Raw genomic sequence first — 20,571 nt, forward strand, 5'->3', positions numbered from 1 at the left:
TCTTTGCCAAGAAAACCCCAAGTGGGGTCGCAAGGAGTTGGATGCAATGAAAAATGACTGAACAACAAAAAGGATTTTATAGACAGAATTTGTGTTTTGTAAACTGCTTAGACTAGTTGACATCCATTTAACTGAGATTCCTTCCAGCTATTAAGATTCTTTGATTCTCTTTAGTGGTAGCACCTGAGCTGGACTTGAGAGGAGAAAGATTTCAGTATGAGTGCATGATGGTTGGGGAAGTTCAACTACTACAGGACAGAATCAGGGAAGAGTGGGACTAATAATAATACCTAACATTTACATAATGCTTGCTATATGTCAGACACTATGCTAAGCACTTTACAATTATTATCTCATTTGATCCTTACAACAGCCCTGGGAGGTAGGTGCTATTATTTTAACAAATCCCCTTTTACAGCTCAGGAAACTGAGGCAAACAGGGGTAAGTGACTTACCCAGGGCCACACAACTAGTAAGTGTCTGAGGCCAGATTTGAACCTAGGTTTTCCCAACTGCAGGCCCAGGATCTATCCACTGTATCACCTAGTTGAGGATTTATAGGAGCGTACTTTGAAAGAATGGAGCCAGACTATGAAGGAACTTGACTAAGAAATTTATACAGGAATGATTAGGTTAGATCTGAATATTATTTTGGATTTCTGAGGGATATAGGCAGGGAGACCAATTAGCAGGTTATTATAATAGGTTAAGCAATAAATAATGGTGGGTCTGAATTAGGGTTGTAGTAGTAGGACTAGAAAGAAGTAGGACTGGGGGCAGCTAGAGAACCAGACTGGATAGAGAACTGGCCTGGTAGTCAGAAGGACCTGAGTTCAAATCTGCCCTCAGACACATAACACTTACTAGCTGTGTGACTCTGGGCAAGTCACTTAACCCCATTGCCTAACCAAAAAAAAAAAAAAAGTAGGACTGATATGAAAAGTATTTTTTAAAATTTTAATTAATTTATTTTTAACTATCAACAATCACTTCCATAAGCTTTTGAGTTTTAAACTTTCTCCCCCTCCCTCCTCACTTCCCTCCCCAAGAAGGTGTGCAATCTGATAAAGGCTATACATATAGCTTCCTATTAAACATGTTTTCACATTAGTGATGTTGTAAGGAAGAATTAGAACTAATAGGAGGAACCACTAGAAAGAGGAAACAAAACACAATAGAAGAAAAAAAATAGCAAATAGTGTGCTTCGATCTGCATTCACACTCCATAGTTCTTTATCTGGATGTGGACAGCGTTTTCCATCATGAGGCCTTTGGAGATGTCTTAGATCCTTGTATTGATGAGAAGGGTTAAGTCTATCTGAAAAGTATTTTTGAGGTAGAGTGACAGAACTTAAGAATTTAATTGGATGTTAGAGTGAAAGGGTGGAAAAAGTCTAAGATAATTGTGAGATTTTAAGCCTGGCTGAAGTTCGTACCATTAAGAGAAATAGAGAAGTTGAGAAGGGTGGATAGGTTTTTTTGGGTAAGATCAGGTGAGTTTGAGTTGTCAGTGGGATCTGTCCTATAGATACTTGGAAATGTGAAATTGTAGCCCAGGGTATAATCTAGAGCTTTGGCTATAGATTCTAGAGAAAGTCAAGTAAGTATATGGTACAATTTAGATTTCCAAAGAAATAGAAATAATCAAATAACCAAAGCTTCTCTCCCTAAACACCAACACTTTGTTTTAAAAAAAAAATCTCACAAAATTATTGGAATCATTCGCCAGTGATTCCAAATAAATGAGGTATTACTCTCACGATTGTTCTTTGACTTTAGAGGTATAAAATGCATCACAGAATACATTTTTCCTGTTCTATAGAGAGAAGCAAACAGAATTGCAGTAACAGTGATGATTGCTGTTTCATAGGTGTGGAATTTTGTATATGATGAGTATGTTCTTCCAGTTCAGTTGTGTAGTGTTTTAGTTTGTTACTAAGCGTGACAGGATTTTTTTTTAAGGGAGCAGTGGTTTTCTAAAAAGGGAGTGGAAATGTACTTTATCATCTCCACCTCTTAAGATTCCTAGCTTTCTTCAAAGCTTAACTCAAGTGCCACCTCCTTCATGAAACCTTTCCTGATCCCTCCCAACTATTAATTGTTCCCCTTATTTTGATTCACTTATTGTATGTTTTCACTTTCTTATGTGTATACATGTGATTTCCTCCGGTATAATGTAAACTTCTTGAGGGCAGGGACTGTTTCATTTTTGTCTTTATATCTGTAGCACTCAGTAGGCATTTAAAAATGATTACTTGAAAGAGATAACTTGAAAGAAGAGTTCTTTATTAATCATCTGCCTTACAGGTACAACATGAGATAACGAGCTGAAAAAGTTCTGTCAGGCTGTCGACCCCATCTTATAGCAGGGAGGAGGCTAGAGGATAAGACTTGACCTGTTGTTTCATTAGTGTAGGGAATTCCTTGGTGAGAAAACACTTTACCAAGCAAAGCACGTCACCACTTTGTCTGTTGTTTATAGAGAAGTATGTAGCTAATCTATTTTCAGAATTTATGAAGTTAATTTCTTTGCTCAGGTTTCACACAGCTAGTTTATATTAGGGATAGGACTTGAACCCAGGTCTTTCTGACTCCAAGACCAGATAGAGAGTCTCTATTCACTTTGTCATGCTGTCTTATAGCAGGTTATCTCTTTATAAAAGGGATCTAGATTTAGAATGTCAAATAATATTGAACTTCTTACCACTGTGCTATATTAATCACTACCACCTATGTTAATCATTACCACCCAAACCCTTCTGACTACCCTATTATTGTTTGATTAAAGTGTTTCAAGAAAGGATAAATTCAGCTGCTTCAGGCAAGATTTCTGATAGGCAGCTTGAGAAAATGGTTCTCTTTAAGATGTTTTCAGATTTAATATAGAAGGAATATGTTAGAGAATGTAGTAGAATAGATAAGAAAGCATTCCTTCTTGGCTTTGTGGTATTCTTATTAAATTTTACCAAATTGCTTAATTTCTTTGTTATCAAATTTTAAGTACTTGTTTTTACATGGCTGCTGAAAAATCAGAGAACAGCACAGAAATGTATAAATTGAATTTAATTTATTATGAGATGTGTTGAAAAGAGGTGATAGTACCAATTGAGAACATCATGTTGAGTGAACCTTTGTTACCAATTTATTAATCTATGAAATATATGAATATACCATTATCAGAAAAATTATCGTATGCCTAATTGTCTGTCATATTTTGCTGGGCACTATAAAAACAACCACATAGGTATAAGTCTCATATTTTTAGAGCTTAAAATTTTAGAATGTCAACCCACTGTATTTTGGGACCATTCTAATTATAAATAATATTAAAAATAATAACTCACATTTAACATAGTGCTTTGAGTTGAAAAGTGCTTTTCTCACAACAACCTTGTGCAATATTTTAAGAATTATTATCCACACTTTACAGATATGGAGAGTGCAGTTCAGAGAGATAAAGTTGCCTGCCTATGGTTACGTAATTAGTGTCTGAAACCAGCTTTGAATGCTGGAGTTCAAACCTCCTGACGTGGATAAGAGTCCATGAAGTTTACTGTTACTCTCTCTCTCTCTGGAAAAATAAAGAAAGGGAAAGAGGTGGGAAAATGATAAAATCAGGACTGGAGGAAGAATATTTAGTTAAATTTTGCCCCTTTGAGTCTAGTATGTCAAGGCAAGTGTTCAAAAGTTTTATGTCTTATGCACCTAAACTTGACAAATGACATTGTAACTTCTATTCATCCTTCTGAAGTCAAGCAAAATTAGTCTAACTCTGAGGGAAGGGCCCTCTTTCCATCAGAGGCAATAAACCACTGCTAAGGATCTTCACTGGGTCTCAGAGTATTTAGGACAGAGGATGTTATAGGTAAACTTATAAAAAAAACAAAACAGGTTTTTGCATTTACCCACAATTCAATTCAACAAGCATTTATCAAGCACTTATGTGCCAAGAGCAGCAGAAGGTACTATGGATACAAAGACAAAACCTGGAGTACTTCCTATTCCATAATGCATTTCTATGGAAGTGAACAACAACAACAAAAAATTGTATTCCTTCACATTTTTAAAACCACAATTACAAAGAGGTAATTTAGTGATTTGGAGGTGATGGTAATGGGTGCCTTTGTTTATTGTTAATTAAAAGCTTGAAGTTTGGTTCCACCCCTTTTGTCTTCCAATTCAATTGGTATTATAAATAATAGATATTCACTTGTGATTTAAGGCACATTTTGAGAAGTGTAAGATACTGATTCACACCAGGAAACTTTTATTTTTTCTCAAACATTTTTAACATTTGTTTTTTTTTAAATTTTGAGTTCCAAATTCTCTCCATCTCTCCCTCCCCTCCACCCTTCTAGAAAAGGCAAGCAATTTGATATAGACTATACATGTGCAAAACATGCAAAACATTTTCATATTAGACATGTTGCAAAAGAAAATGCAGACCAAAAGCTCCCTAAAATGATAAAGTTAAAAAAAAAAAGTATGCTTCCATCTGTGTTCAGGGTCCACCAGTTCTTTGTCTGGAGGTGGATAGCATTTTTCATCATGAATCCTTTGAAATTGTCTTAGATCATTTTATTACTGAGAATAACTAAATCATTCATAGTTGATCATCATACAATATTGCTGTTACTGTGTACAATGTTCTCCTGGTTCTGCTCACTTCATTTTGCATTAGTTCATGTAACTCTTCCCAGGTTTTTCTGAGAGCATCCTGCTTGTCGTTTCATATAGCACAATAGTATTCCATCACAGTCATATACCATAACTTGTTCATCCATTCCCCAGTTGATGGATATTCCCTCAATTTACAACACTTTGCCAGCACAAAAAGAGCTGCTATCAATATTTTTGTACATGTAGGTCCTTTTCCTTTTCTTTGATCTTTTTGGGAGTACAGACCTAGTAGTGAGACCCTCTTTAAATAGTGGAGCAGCTCTGCTGAGTTTGGGATAGCTGAATTGTAACCATTAATGTAAAGAGGGAAAGTAGTTATTGTTACATAGAACCTCAGAAAAATAAGAAATGTTCAACTCTAAGTTTGTGTACAGTGGTATTTATCACATCTCCATTTGTTTCATTAGATGACTGATAGAAAAAAGTCTGTCTCTTAGATTCACAAAAGATCCAGATTTTCCACCTCTTATCTAATCACTCTATTACTACAGAACATTGAAAATATTTGAAGACAGTTGCATTTTCCATTCTTAGTTTTTTCCCCCTATAGACTAAATATCCCCCATTTCTTTAATTGATCTTTATGACATTATTTTGAGACTCTTCACCATCTTAGTATCTTCCTGGATGTGCTCTACTGATCCTTAGAAAATGCCCAGCATTGGACACAAAACTAAAGATACCTGTTCATTAAAGTGACTTCTGAGTCTTTTATAATTTAATTATCTGATGTGAATTTGAATATGGTAGTGACTTTTATTGGAAAAGTTTACAATTTGGTTCTAGTCTCATCTTTTATTACTCTATTTAATATTTTCTGCCTTCAGCCAAAATTGATTATTCTATACTTGTTTTGCTTTTTTCCCATCTGCCCACCCTTCAAACTGGAATGGACCCTTTTCTGTCCCATAACCTAGCCGTTCTTTTTTTTAAATTTTATTCCATAGTTTTCTTTTTTTAAATTAATTTATTTTGATTTATCAACAGTCACTTCCATAAGTTTTTGAGTTTTAAATTTTTCTCCTCCTCCCTCCCCACCTTCCTCCCCAAGACAGCGCACAATCTGATATAGGCTATACATATATATTCCTATTAAACATATTTTCACATTAGTGATATTGTAAGTAAGAATTAGAACCAATAGGAGGAACTACCAGAAAGAGGAAACAAAACACAACAGAAGAAAAAAAATAGCAAATAATATGCTTCAATCTGCATTCAAACTCCATAGTTCTTTCTTTGGATGTGGATAGCATTTTCCATCATGAGGCCTTTGGAGATGTCTTAGATCCTTGTATTGCTGAGAAGGGTTAAGTCTTTCAATATTAGTACCTAACTGATTATGTTATTCCCTTCTTGAGCCAAATCTGATGAGAGTTCAAACAATGTTCAAACAATGCTTATCTCCCTCCCTTCTTTCCCTCTGCTGTAATAGGTTTTTGTGCCTTTTCCTGTAATGTAATTTACCCTTGTCTGCCTCTTCCTTTCCTTTTCTCTCAGTACATTTTGTTAGTTAGATCAGATTAATCCACTTGCTTGGATCCATTTAACCCACTTGATTAGATTTTTTTTTTATCATTACATCAAAGTCAACTTATACCCACCCCCTTTATGTGTACCCCTTTAACATGGTGTAATAACAATACAGTTCTCAAGGGTTACAAGTGTCATCTTCCTTTGTAGGAATGTACACAGTTTGCCCTTATTAATAATATACTGTTTGTTTTTTTGTTTTTGTTTTTTTGTTTTTAGGCAATTGGGGTTAAGTGACTTGCCCTGGGTCACACAGCTAGTAAGTATCAAGTGTTTGGTCTGAGGCCGGATTTGAACTTAGGTCCTCCTCACTTCCGGGCCAGTGCTCTATCCACTGTGCCACCTAGCTGCCCCATTATGTTGTTTCTTTCTGTCCCTTTTATCTTTTTATATCTCTCTTGAGTCTTGTATTTAAAGATCAAATTTTCTGTTGAGCTCTGGGCTTTTTATCAGGAAGGTTTGGAAGTCCCCTATTTCATTGAATATCCATCTCCTTTCCTGAAAGATCATGCTCATTTTCACTGGGTACTTGATCCCGGTTGTAATCCAAGCTCCTTTGCCTCACAGAATATCATATTCCACACCCTCCTGGCTTTTAATGTAGAAGCTTCAAGGTCCTGTGTAATGCTGACTGTGGTTCCATGACATTTAAATTTTTTTTTTTTCTGGCTGCTTGCAGTATTTTCTCTTTGAACCAGTAGTTTTGGAATTTGGCTACTATATTCCTTGGTGTTTTAAATTTGGGATCTCTTTCAGGAGGTAATCTGCGGATTCTTTCTATGGCTATTTTACCCTCTGGTTCTGGGACCTCAGGGCAGTTTTCCTTTATGATTTCCTGAATGATACTGTTCAAGCTCTTTCTTTTTCATCGTGATTTTCAGGTAGACCAATAATTTTTAAATTGTCTCTCCTGGATCAATTTTCCAGATCAGTTGTTTTACCAATGAGGTATTTTACATTTTCATCTATTTTTTCATTCTTTTGTTTCTGTTTGACTGATTCTTGCTCTCTCATAGAGTCATTAGCTTCCATTTGCCCAATTCTAATTTTTAACAAATTGTTTTCTTCTATTAGATTTTGTATCTCCTTCCCCATTTGGCCAATTGTATTTTTTAGAGACTTGTTTTCTTCAGTGTACTTTTTTTTTCCAGTTGGCCAATTGTATTTTTTAAGGACTTGTTTTCTTCAGTGTACTTTTTTTCCACTTGGCCCATTGTATTTTTTAAGGACTTGTTTTCTACAGTTAATTTTTGTCCTTCCTTTTCCAAGCTATTGACTCTCTCTTGCATACCTCTCATTTCTTTTACCATTTTTCCTTCTACCTCTGTCATTTGAATACTTCTTCAGCTCTTCTAAGAAGGCTTTTAGGGCTTCAGATCAGTTCATATTCCCTTTTGAGGTTCAAGGTGTGGGTTTGTTGACAGTGTTGTCCTCTTCAGAATTTCTGCCTTGATCTTCATTCTTCCCATAATAAGAATCTATTGTACATTTCTTTTTGCTCATGGTGTTTGCTTATTTCCTGGCCTTTAAAGAGACTGAGCTCTCCTGCTGGGGAGCAGAGGGCACTGACCCAAGCTTCTTGTGTTGGGAGCCTAGGGCCTGGTCACTGGCTTTGTGTGCTGGGGCCTCCAGTGCTGGCAGTTGGAGACTGCAGGGTTCTGGCAGCTTACCCGGTGTGGGTTGGAATCAGTAACTCTGGAACTCTAGGGGTAGGATGGGGTAGTGTGGCTCCTGGAGATTTCCTGCGCACCAGGGCTTTTTCTTCCTTTTGCTTTCATCAGCTCCTTTCAGATGGATGTTGCAGGATTTTCCAGACCTGGGGACCCTGAGAGTGCTGCTTCCTTTAGTTTTGCTGAGGCAGTGGGAGAGCAGGTTGCTGTAGAATGCTGAGGCACCTGGTGGTTTTCCAAGCTGGTTTCCACCGGTTCCCCCACCCTCACTGAGGCACTCGGGGGTCCAGGTATTCAACCTAGCAGTTCTTGATGCCCTTACAGTCTTTCAAGGTTTAACTTATCTGTGAAGCTTATCCTGATCTCCCCAGATGAAAGTGATCTTTCTTTAAATGCCTCATAGAAATAGAAATTTCTCTTTTCCAGATGCTTTTCTTTCCATAGGCTGCTGCTGGTGCAGTGAATAATGTTCTGAGTCTGGAATCAGGAAGATCTGGGTTCAGATCTGACCTCAGACATTTACTGGTTGTGTGAATGAGCAAGTCACTGAACATCCACTTGCTTCAGTTTTCTCAGTTGTAAAATAGAGATAATAATAGTGCCTACCTCCCAGGGTTGTTGTGAAGATCAAATGATCTAATATGTGAAAAGCTCCTAGCTATGTGTCTGGCACATAATCGGCACTATATAAATTCTTTCCCCCTTCCCAAATTTACCTCGTTCTCCCTTGTATCATAGTTACTTGTTTATTCATCCTTCCTGAAGAAAAGTAAAATTAAAAAAAAAAATCAACCTGTCACATGGTGACAGTGAAGGATAACCAAGTGGGCAGCCCATGAGTTTATTCCATTGTTATCTTTGGATTGTCAGGATAACTCAAGGAAGGTTCTCTTCTCCCCCAGCAATTTGAGTAAACTCCCCGTTTTGAATTGATGGGAGAACATGGACAAGAATCAAACCTGGTGGCCAGCATGGATGGATTGTTATACTCATTTTTGGAAGCAATATCCAGATCACCAAAATCACAGATTTCATTGGGGATTTGAATACTGTCTCCTTCCTCCCCCCATCAGATTGTAAACTCCTTGAGGGTAAGGTCTCCACTGAATAATTGCAGCCCCAAGACCTGGACAGTTACTTACATATTGGGATCAGTATTGGATCTGTAATTTCATTGGCCAAGGGAACATTCAGAAGAGAAACCTCTGTCTAACAATTCAGATTGGCCCATTCTCTTTAATTTCTTGTCTTAGGTCAGTGATGTCAAACTCTAGAAATGGGGCCACTAAACTGTACATAAGGATCCTTGCAGGGAACATATGGGCTTAGAAAACCACGTATTAACTTTATTTATGTTCTATTTTATTTTTGTTTCAGGAGAGGGGTGAGGTGTTTGACACCCCTGGCCTAGATCACTGAGAGGTGAAGTGACTTGCTTAGAACCACATAGCCAGTGCATGTCAGAGACAGGATTGAACTCAAAGGCTGACTATTCACTACTGTAGTTTTATATATAGTTGGTGCTTTGTAAGTATTTGTTGAATTTCTTGAATTTAATTAAACCAAATACATAACTCTAAATATAAATCCTCATAAATATCCTTAAATTAGGCTGATCATTTTCATAACAAGAAACTTAGAGGTGGTATTCACTGGTTTCTCAGCTTTTCATGCTTTTTTTTTTTTTTTTTTGACTAGGCAATGGGGTTAAAGTGATTTGCCTAGGGTCACACAGCTAGTAAATGTCAAGTGTCTAAGGCTGGATTTGAACTCAGGTCATCTTGACTGCTCTACCCACTGTGCAACTTAGCTGCCCAATCTTTTCATACTTTTTTAATGTTTTCTCTTTTATTTATAGTAGTCTCTGTTAATTGGATGACTTGCCATCAGGTTAGTTTTTAATTGATAAAATCCTCAAATGGACACTCTTTGGGAAATCAAGAATGTATAGAAGGAACTAATGTGAGATGAAACTGGAAAGGGAGAGCAGTGCCACATTGTTAAAGTCCTTGAATTCCCATTGCCATTACTCTAGTAATGCTCTCATTAGCATTAACCTGAATTAATCTAATAGCCTCCTGATGTTCCTGTCTTCAGTTCTCTCCCTACACTAATACTTCCTTCATACCACTGCCACAAAAAAAATCTTTCTTATGCATAGATCTCTCTCATGTATTTGCTCAAAAATCTTCAGTGGCCAAGCAAAATTCACATTCCCCATCTGGTCAGTGAACCCGCACAACATGGTATGTAAGTCTCTCTTTCCAGTCTTAGCTTATGTTACTCCCTTCTACACATTCTATGTGCCAGGCAAACTAGACTAATCCTCTCCCTTTTAACCCTAGTTTTCCTCCACTTTGTTATCTTTGCTTGCTCCCTAATCCTAGAGTATTTTTTCTTCTCACTTGTTGAAATCCTGATCTTCCTTTAAAAGCTAAATTCAGATGCCCTTTCTTCTAAGAAGTTTGATCCTCCTGAGTTGCTCATGAAGTTCCTTTGTAGGGATCATGTAGGGATCATCATCTTTTTTTTTTAAACTCTTTAACAGATTTGTTGTGTAATACTGTGTATTAAAACTGTTAATAGTTTATCTCCCTACTAGACTGTAAGCTCCATAGAGAAGGGGTGGGGAACCTGCAGCCTAGAGGCCACGTATGTCCTTCTAGGTCCTTGGGTGTGGCCTTTTGACTGAGTCTAAGTTTTACAGAACAAATCCTTTTATTAATGGGATTTGTTCTATGAAGTTTGGATTCAGTCAAAGGGCTGCACCTGAGGACCTAGAGGGCCACATGTGGCCTTGAGGTTGCAGGTTCCCCTCCTCTGGCATACCCTAGTAGATGAATATTTATTGATTGACTGGATTTCCCCCAAAAAAAATCAATTCTGAGCATTTATGACAACTAGGTGGAGCAGTGAAGAATGTGCTGGGTCTTCCAAGTCACTGTCTGCCTCAGTTTCCTTAGCTGTAAAATGGGGATGATAGTAATAACACCTACCTAACAGGGTGATAATCATATTTGTAAGGCATTTATGTTGCAGCCACTCTGTGCCACAGTGTGCTAAGTAAGTGCTTTTTCCCCCCTACAAATCCTCACAATGACCCTACTAGGAGTAGATGCCTAAGAAACGTTTATTTCCTTCCCTCACCTCAATCTTGTAAAAGTTTCTCTGAACTAAAATGTACATTTTGCCTAGCAAAAAAAAAGACAAGTTTTAATGTCAGGAGTTTTAATTTATTGAAGCTTCTCATCACCAGATTGGCCACAGGGTGATGAATTTTCTATCATAGCAATTCTTAAATACCATCTAATAAGTTGTAGAGGAATTGTGATTTGCATCAGTAGAGGGAAACAAATTATTGAACTTGTTACACCATAAGCTATCAATGGAACAAGTGTTATCTCACTATAATTGAAATGATATGTTTTGGGGGCTGAACTTTAAAATATCTACTAAAAATTCAGTAATTTGTTTCATTTATACTGAAACATCCATCTAGAACTATATAATTTTTGAGCTCAAAATCTTAGAGCTTATTGAGTATAATTTTTATACTTTGCAGGGGAGAAAACTGGCTCAGAGAAGTTAACTGATTTGCCTAAGGTTGTATAGCAAATGAATTACTGGTGGGCCAATTCCATTGTATTCTGCTTATTTTAGACTTCTGCTAAATTTTGGATGACTTTCAGAAAGAATACTCTTATATGTCATTAATAGATAAATTATAGGATCCCTAGATCAGAGATTTAGGGCTGGAAGGAAAAATAGAAATTATCTACTTTACACCTTTCATTTTAGGAAAACTGAGGTCCAGAGAGGTTAACTGATTTGATATGTTTTCCTCTGAATACAAATCCAATGTTCTTTTAACTAATGAGTATGTGTTAATAAATATATTTTAATTATTTAGAAAATATTTTGTTCATTGCATAACAGTAATAAGGAAATATTTTTTGTAAATCATTCTTTAATTATAATTCTTATTATAAATTTTATTATAATTATTATTTTAAATACAGTATATGTGCTGTACTTGGAAGAAACCTTTAGGCTTCCTCCTGTTCCAAGTCTCTTCAGTTTTGGTTATCCATTTTTATTGTACGTTAGTCTCTTTGCTTCTAAGAATGATTGAAATTTGAAATATTATTCCCTATCATTTCTCTTTTGCATAAAATAGCCATGCATTAACAGCTGCAGTCCTTCGAAAACCTTCTAGCTTACTGGTATGACCTCTGCCCCTTGTATCTTTTGACCCTCAGCCTGTCTTTGTGCTCAGGTTTTTTTCATGATGGATAAGATTCCCTACCAATCACATATGCTGTGCTCTAGCAAAGAAAGTAGATTAATTATGTTCATCTGTAGTCCTGCCAAACTTTTCAGGAGAAATGTTGGTAGTATGCATAAAGGCAGTCTATGTAATGCCTACTCCAGCTTCTCCTGTAGCTGGTCTGGATGGCATGCTCTTTGTTTCCCCTGGAATACAAAAAAGGGTCTACTTACAGCTTTCTAAATGCTTTTTAAATTCTAAAAAACGTAGGAAATTGCTAGGTCAATTACTCAGTGACAATTGCAATAAGTGTGCAAAAACATGGTCCTTAACAAGAGTCATCATTTGTGCGGGGTGTCTCTCTTCCTCCCCCCATCCCCCAAACTTCAGTATACTGCCCCTTGGTCCACCTCTTGAATCCTCCAGTGGTTTGGTGTCAGCTTTATTGGAGACTAATTGTTAGAAGATCACTTGACAGTTGATGGCAGCAATACAATTCTCTTTCCTCCTTCTCCAGTCCTACTCTTTCTTCCTTTCTGGGTTGTCATCACATAGCTGTCCTGTATATACCAAACCAGTAGCTTGAATCAGTCTGGAATGTCTGGAATGAATGGGAGAATGATGCCTTCTAATGGTGATTTTTATTAGGTTAATAAATATGTGGTGTCAGTAGCCTTTATAGAGTTAATCAATATTTTTGTTAGGCCTAGGATGTTTTAAAGGGTCAAGATATGATATTAGCCACCACATTTTCCAAAATTTGCACTATTTCAATAAAGACCTACCACCTAACTTTCTTACCAAGAGTACTGGAAATTAATTTCTCCAGTTTCATAAATGTGTAACTTTCCTGTTTGTCTTTTTAATTAGTGTTTTTCTCCAATAGATTTAAAGTAATTTAGGAAATTAATCTATATAGAGATGTGACATTTTTAAAAAACTGTTTTCTGCCATAGTGAATGTAAGGTCTTTCATTTCCCTTTTCAACTCTTTATGACTCATGTGTTTTACATGAATTTAGCCATTTTAAAATAACAGACTTGCAAGGAACATTAGGAGTAATCTGGATTACCTTCTACCTGAACAAGAATCCCCATGACAATATTACTGACAAGTGTTCATCTAGTCTTCACTTAAAACCTTCCAGTGAGGGGTGATCCTCACCTCATGAGGCAGCTTATTCCACTTTTGCACAACCATTATAATGAGGATGTTTTTTCCTTGTGGAGTCAAAATCTCTGCTCCCTGTCACTTCCACCTGTTACTCCTGGCTGTGCCCTCTGGGGCCAAGCAAAACAAGCCTAATCCCTCATTTACATGACAGCCCTTCAAGTGCTTAAAAAGCAACTATCTTGTCCTTCCTCAATCTTATCTTCTCTAGGCTAAATATTCTTATTTCCTTTACCTGAGCCTATATGACATAGTTTCAAATCCTCTTAACATGGTTGCTTTTCTTTGAACATGCTCCAGCTTGTCATTGCCTTTTCTATCTAAGCAGAAGAATCCAGATGTGTTCTGATATAATAGGGCTATCACCTCCCTTTTTCTGTCTGAAGTTTTACATTAGCTTTTTTAGCTGCCACATCATGCTATTGAGTTATATTGAGTTTGCAGTCTAAGAAATAAAGAAACAAACAACCTTAAGTTTCTGTTATTGAAAAGTACAAACAGGCTCATTTTTGAATCCCAAGTTATTAGAAACTTGAAAAAAATGTATGTGGGGTGCATCTGTAGTAATGTATATATACATGAAGACAGGATACTGAAGGATAGGTGGATGGCCAGCCCATGTGTTGTTGAAAGGATGCTGCTTAGACCTTAGCTAAAAATTCTTGCATTGCTCTCCAGTACTCCATCTTGCCTCTTTCAGGGATAGTCAGCTTTAGCTCAGTGGAGAGTCTAAGCTAGACATCATACTTAGTCACTGGGTAGATGGCTTTCTTGGGCCACTAAAAGATGAGTTTTAGTTTTTCTAGAGTCTCTGGCAGTATCCAATCGATCTTTCCAAATCTTTCAGTTTACCCATTTGTTAACAACACATTTATTTCTTCTACATTATGAGGACAGCCCTAGCCAGTCAGCTGATGCACTGGCCAGTAAAGCAAGGGTTTGGGGGGGTGTGTGTGCGCGTGCATGCGCACATGTGCCCATGTGTGCATGTACACAGGCATGTGCACAAGAAATGCCTAGGTAGAATTACGCCATTATCACAGACCCTGATAGTTTTTCTATCCAATGCACACAGTTCACTAAAATTCCAAGATCTTTTCATGTAAACTGTTGCTTAGATACTTGTTCATTTGATACTTTTTTTAGTCCAGGTGTGAGACTTTATATTTTCCCTGTTAAATATTATCTTATATTCCATTCTTAGACAATTTTAAGATCCTTTTAGTTTTTGATCCTGTTACCCAGTGTATATACCTCTGCTTCATGTCAACCATATGATAAGCATGTCATAAGTATTTTCACCCAAGATTTTGAAAAATATTGAATAGAAGATAGGGCTAAAGATAGACCATGGTGTTACTCTATTATAGACTTCCCTTTATGTTGACATTTTTCTCTTCAGTAGCTGTGAAGATAGTCCTGGGTGCTGTGTGTAGTTTACATCCAGTGATGGTCATAATTAGCCATATTCTTAGTCAGGAGCAGTGTGTCTTCTTTTCTTTTCCCAGAGGCCTTGAAATTTAAAAGGGTTGATTTCAAGGAAATACTACTTTTAAAATTGAAGTATAGGGTGTTTTTCCTGCTTTTATATAAAGCCACTTCTGTATGTTGTAGGATATCATTAATATTTCCATTGATTTTCCTTTACTGTCACATACTTGTATTATTCATGACTCATCAGATGATTGTTTTTATAGCATATGATTTAAAAAGAAAGCATTTAAATGTTCTGAAAATTCTTGAAGCTTAAATGTTACATTAAACATACTTTATCTTATAAAGAAACCACCATAATCAGACTCATTTATGTGGAAATAACTGAAATTTTTCTGCAATAAACCTGTGAAATACTCTTATGTAATATGGTACTAGTTCACCATTGCAAAAAATAAAATAAAATGTTAAGCATAGCTGTGCTTTGTGTTTTGCAAAAATATGGGCAAAACAAGTGGAACTGTCTTAAAAATGAAATCATTTTTGGAAGCCATCTTTTGAAATAACATTGCCATTTGAATGTTCCATAGTGATAATTTTAAAGTTGAATAATCATTTGTTGCATTTGTCAGAGTTATGTATCTTTTTTTCAAATACAAATGTATTTTAAAATATTTTTATTATAAAACTTTTAATAAAAGACAGCATCAGTCCTAGTATTCACATGCATTATTTTTTATTGTGTTAAATTGGGAAATGAAGCATGGTATTAATTTTTAATACATAAATTTAGAATGATTCATTTTTTTCTATGAAAAATAAAGTTTAATTACTGTTTACATAATTGGTGGCACCATAATGGACTCATAATACTTATTGACTTTGTTCTTTTATTTTTCCAAAATATTTGGAATTTTATAGACCTAAAAAACATTGTTCTTTCTGTAGAACTTGACCATTTTGGTTTATTCTTCTAATAAATTAATGACTGATATGAATGTGTATATATATATCACATAAGTAGAAACTTGTGGTATATTTGACAACTTAAGTTTGTAAATACTTTCTTAGTATTGATGGGAGAAGAGAAAATGATTGTTTTTCGAGAAATGAAAATATGAGGAAGATATTTAATGAGAACTTTTATAAGTGTTTAGGATTTAAAACTTGAACCTTTACATGACATTCAGAAATAATGGAGTTGTTTCATCATGTCAGTGAGTTTGGAATTGGAAAAAAAAACTTCAAGGATTTTAATCAGATGCTATTTTTCTTGAGTGAGAATGTGCAGAGTAGAATTAGTTATCTTTGCCAAAAGTATTGAATTTTTATTTCATCTAAGAAAGAGCATTTTACATCTTATCTGTCCTGCCAAAGCATGTAATTTAGAAGGGAAAAAATATTTTGGACACTATTTGCTTGCTGCACGTGGTAAATCTGCAACTGATAAGCTGTAAGTTCCTTCTTCTTTCTGTAGGTCATTGTCAGTTAAACATATTGTTTTTAATTGCCAGCAATCTGCCAGTTCAGTTGACTTGAATTTCTACTTCCCAAAAGTGGCAAATATGGTGATCACACAAGATCCCATAGGACATCTCTGATGTACCCTTTGAAGGATTCTAATAAAAGTACTTTATTGTAAATGGAAACTCACTGGTTTAGGATGCTTTAGTATAAGATTATTTACTCATTTAGTTGTGATTTCTTTAACCTGGGAGGGGTTTGCTACTTTTTTTAAAGGAGAACAGTTTGATCAGTTCAAGACACAAAAGTATCCTACGATATCCTCTAGGGAGGAACCCATGTATAAATTTGTCTAAGCATGTTGGGAATTTATGTTCAAAGTCCTTGTGCTTGCTGGATGGATGGTTACTTACTCAAGTAGGGGGATGTGAAAGGTAGAGGAACAAAAAGGAAATAGTTTTCATGTGAAACATATGACCACATGGCAAAAAAGCATATTTTAATAACTCCCTCATGAGAAAATGTCCAGTCTGTGCTACTAGTACTATCAAATTCTTCTAGCAAACTAGTTCTAATGATAAAAGCAAGAATATGGAAGGTTATCTTACCTTAAGAAAAGTATATTTGTTAAGAACTCGTTATTTGAGATGTAGGAAATCAGAAATGAGTGGAAAATAATTGAGTACTATTTTAAAAATAGCCTCATTTGAAAATATATTATTGTGCTGTATTTTCTCCTTCTGATTTCCCAGGTAGCATTTCCTCCTTTTGAGGTTTCATTTTTGCCTAAGCAAATGTTATTCTGTGGCTTTAACTTGGCATTTTATTTTCCCACTTCCTAAAGAAGCAGTTGAAATTCCTAGTGTGTGTTTTTAGTAGCCAAACCCTGCTGGCATAGGTGTTTGACTCATTAAAAGATGTGTAACTCATGTCAACTACATAATCATTTTTAAGCATTGGAGGAATTTTCCATGATCCTTGCATGATCCAAGAAGTACTGCACTATTATTCACCAAAAGATAAGAAATCCTTTATTTTATATTCTCCTTATATTCGTTTGTGAGTCATTTCTGAATAAAAGGGAATGTATTTATGCTTTCATTTTCCCCTTGTTATTAGATCCCATTTACTTATCATTTTGTTTTTCTTGGTCAAGGGGATATGTGTTTAAAGTCATAAAAACCTTAAGAAGATGTTTGCTTAGTGAAATCTATAAAAGAGTTTCTTCTCTAAAATGAGGAGATATTTGACAAGGTGATCTCTAAAGTTCCTGGTAGCTCTACAATTCTGTGGCTTTTAGAATTGGTTTCACAGCAAGGCTCTATAATTCTGTTAATTCTCACCTTTGTTAGTTGAGAAACCTGATAATTCTTTTCCCAACCTCACTCATCCTATGAGAGACAAATAGAGAAAAGTTCTTCAATTCACTTTTCACATAATATTAAGCAGAGTACTGTGGTGGAAATTCATATTACTAAGACTTTATTATATTCACTAGGCATATAGCAGGGCACTTGTTTCTCCTGGAATTCACAGCTAAAACAGTTGTCAAATAGATAACCAAAGAGCATTTTGTGATATAGTATCCTTAGTATTTATCATTTTCCCTTATACTTCTACTTCTTGTCTAAAAGTGATTTCAGAAGTCTTACAAATTAGGATGATTTAAGATTTAGCCATATTTTTATTGAAAACTCTAATTAGGCATAAATACCTCTTTAATATTTATACACTCTCCAAAGCATAACTTAAGGGAAATCATTTTAAGGCACCATTATCAACTGGCATTTTTATCTTTATTTTTTGTTTCCTCTTCAGTGATCTTGAACATAGCAATTTATTCTGATATACTGGCTGGGCTTTCTCACACTTTATATAATTTTTAGGGCAGAGAGAGGATCCTTCAAACTCTCATGTTTAGTAAGGTGGGTTTTTTTTTTAAACTTCTGAATTTGACAACCACGAAATAAAATAAGCAGCCTATATTCTAGAATGCTAGAATCCATTTGTACACAGAACTTTAAATCTTTATTGAGTAGAGCTTATTTTCAAGCATACAATAAATTTAACATGAAACTTTCAAAGCTGTTTACTTGTCAATGATTCTCTTTGCCCTTTGTTCTCTTTTCATTTTTAGTGGGGAGTAATCCTGTCCTGAATCCCCCTCCTCATCCCGTTCCCTCTCTCATCCATGGAAAAAGAAAAAGATAAGCAAGATAAGCAAAAGTAATAAATATGCATAATTAAAAGTAACAAATTTCTACATTGGCTTGGTCCAAAGTATACTCCTCATTATGCATCTTGAAAATGTTGCCTTTCTTTTAGGAGATGGATAGTATGCTTCATGATTGGTCCCCTGAATCAAGGATGATTGTTACATTGGTTAGAGTTCTTAAGTCTTTCAAAGTTGTTTTCTTTACGTTGTTGTTATTATATAAATTTTTCTCCTAACTTTACTCTGTATCAATTCATGTGAGTCTTCTCAGGTTTCTCTGAAACTGGCCCTTTTGTTATTTTTTTATGGTATAATAATACTATATTACATCCCCAGTTCATAATTTGTTCAGTCATTCTACAATAGATGGACACCCACTTTGTTTCTAGTTCTTTGCCATTACAAAAAAGTTGCTGTAACTTTTTTTTTTAACGTATGGGTCCCTTTTATCTTTTTGTTGTTGTTGTTATCTTTGGCTTATAGGCAAAAGGTATTTCTCGGTTGTTGCTTTAAAAAAATATGTAAGAGGGGCAGCTAGGTGGCGAAGCGTATAGAACGCCAGCCTTGAAGTCAGGAGGACCTAACTTCAAATCCGGCCTCAGACCAAACATTTAACATTTATTAGCGGTGTGATGCTGGGCAAGTCACTTAACCTCTATTGCCTAAAAATAAAAATAAATAAATAAAATGTAAGAAAGCGTTTTGTTAAAATAAGTAATTTTACATGAAGATAACTTCTTTTGTATTCTGGACCAGTCTTCTACCCCTTGGTAACCAAGAACTTCAAGGACTAAATTTAAAGCACTTTGGTTTGTAAAGGCACATAAAAAGCTATATATTTCCTATGTTAAATCAGTGCATTTTCTGATGAATAACTAGTCTTCATGATTTTAAGTTTCATCATAGTTTTTAAGCCATTATCAGTTTTTATGTCTCATATTTTCAATCCCATGTTTATGATCCTGAAAGGGAAAATTAATCTTGAACAAATTAATTTGACTGAGCTTTTTAGGCAAACTCAATTAAAAAATTTCTCTTGCTTTTTGTGATGTTTGTTTCTGTTTTACTTTGTTTCAAATGCTACATAACACACTTACACATGTAACATGTTTACCAGTAAATTTGCTTAAGTGCTCACCTTATTTTCACCTATTTGACTTCTGTTTCTGGGGGAAAAAACTTAGATCAGAAAGGTTATAGCAGTCCCAGCTTAGTGGGGAGAATGCTGACTGCTGTTGACAGCTGTCATCTAAAAACTACAGACCTCAAGACCCTTTTAGGTTATAAGTCTGTAGTTCTTGCATTGAATTGGGATGCTGTTTACATTTTATATAAAGTTAATCATCATCTTGTTAGGAATGTTAGAATATGGCAAAACAAGTCCAGAAGTTTTGTTCTGACTAGTGTATTCCCGCAAGAGTTTCTTGCTGTGGACTTCTGGTCATTTAAGTTCCGGTTTGATAATTACCATCCATAATTTAGACTTGCCTAGTAAATAACCTTTTAAATTCCTTGAGAATTAATTGTTTTCAAGAGGGCCAATATCATACAATTGTTTTATGTACTTATAAAGGAGAAAAAGTAAAAATTTGAAAGATGCTTACGATTTCAATCATTTTTCAAAAGTTAATTAGAACCTACATACAGATTCTATTAATGAAAACTCAGGAAAAATCTTAACTTAAACCACTTTAAAGATCCATCTTATTTGAGAGACCATAGTGTGGTGGAAAGAATGTTAGCCATGGTATCAGAATACCTGGTTTGACTTTTGAATTTGACAGTAACCATGTAACTAAAGTGAAATCACTCGGCTTCACTAATCTCTCATCCGCAAAATGGAGATGATAACAGCCTTACTACCTTTTGTAGGAAAAGAAATTCATGAACTTTAAAGGGCTATTTAAACATGATAAGGAGTTGCTGGCACAGTGAAAAAGTATGATTTGAAGCCAAATGTTTCTTTGAAACTATTTGAATAAAATACCAACTATTGGAGACTACCTGCTATGTGCTACAAACAAGGTGGTGCTGACTGTATAAATAATTTTGACTTTGTTCCATGGAAATTATTTTTGGTATTGCCTAATTTTAGTTAATAAAAGTTTTATGTTCTTGTGAATGAGAATAATCTTGTA

At 35.4% G+C, this 20,571-nt stretch overlaps 1 protein-coding gene across 4 annotated transcripts in view; it reads left to right on the forward strand.

Annotated features, from left to right (window-relative positions):
• LOC114053892 (chromodomain-helicase-DNA-binding protein 7) overlaps positions 1-20,571 on the forward strand; it is a 245,912-nt gene that overhangs the window by 63,455 nt on the left and 161,886 nt on the right. The window lies entirely within an intron of this gene.

Source organism: Vombatus ursinus, unplaced genomic scaffold (assembly GCF_900497805.2).
Source record: "Vombatus ursinus unplaced genomic scaffold, bare-nosed wombat genome assembly UNPS02014812.1, whole genome shotgun sequence".
Lineage (NCBI taxonomy): Eukaryota > Metazoa > Chordata > Mammalia > Diprotodontia > Vombatidae > Vombatus > Vombatus ursinus.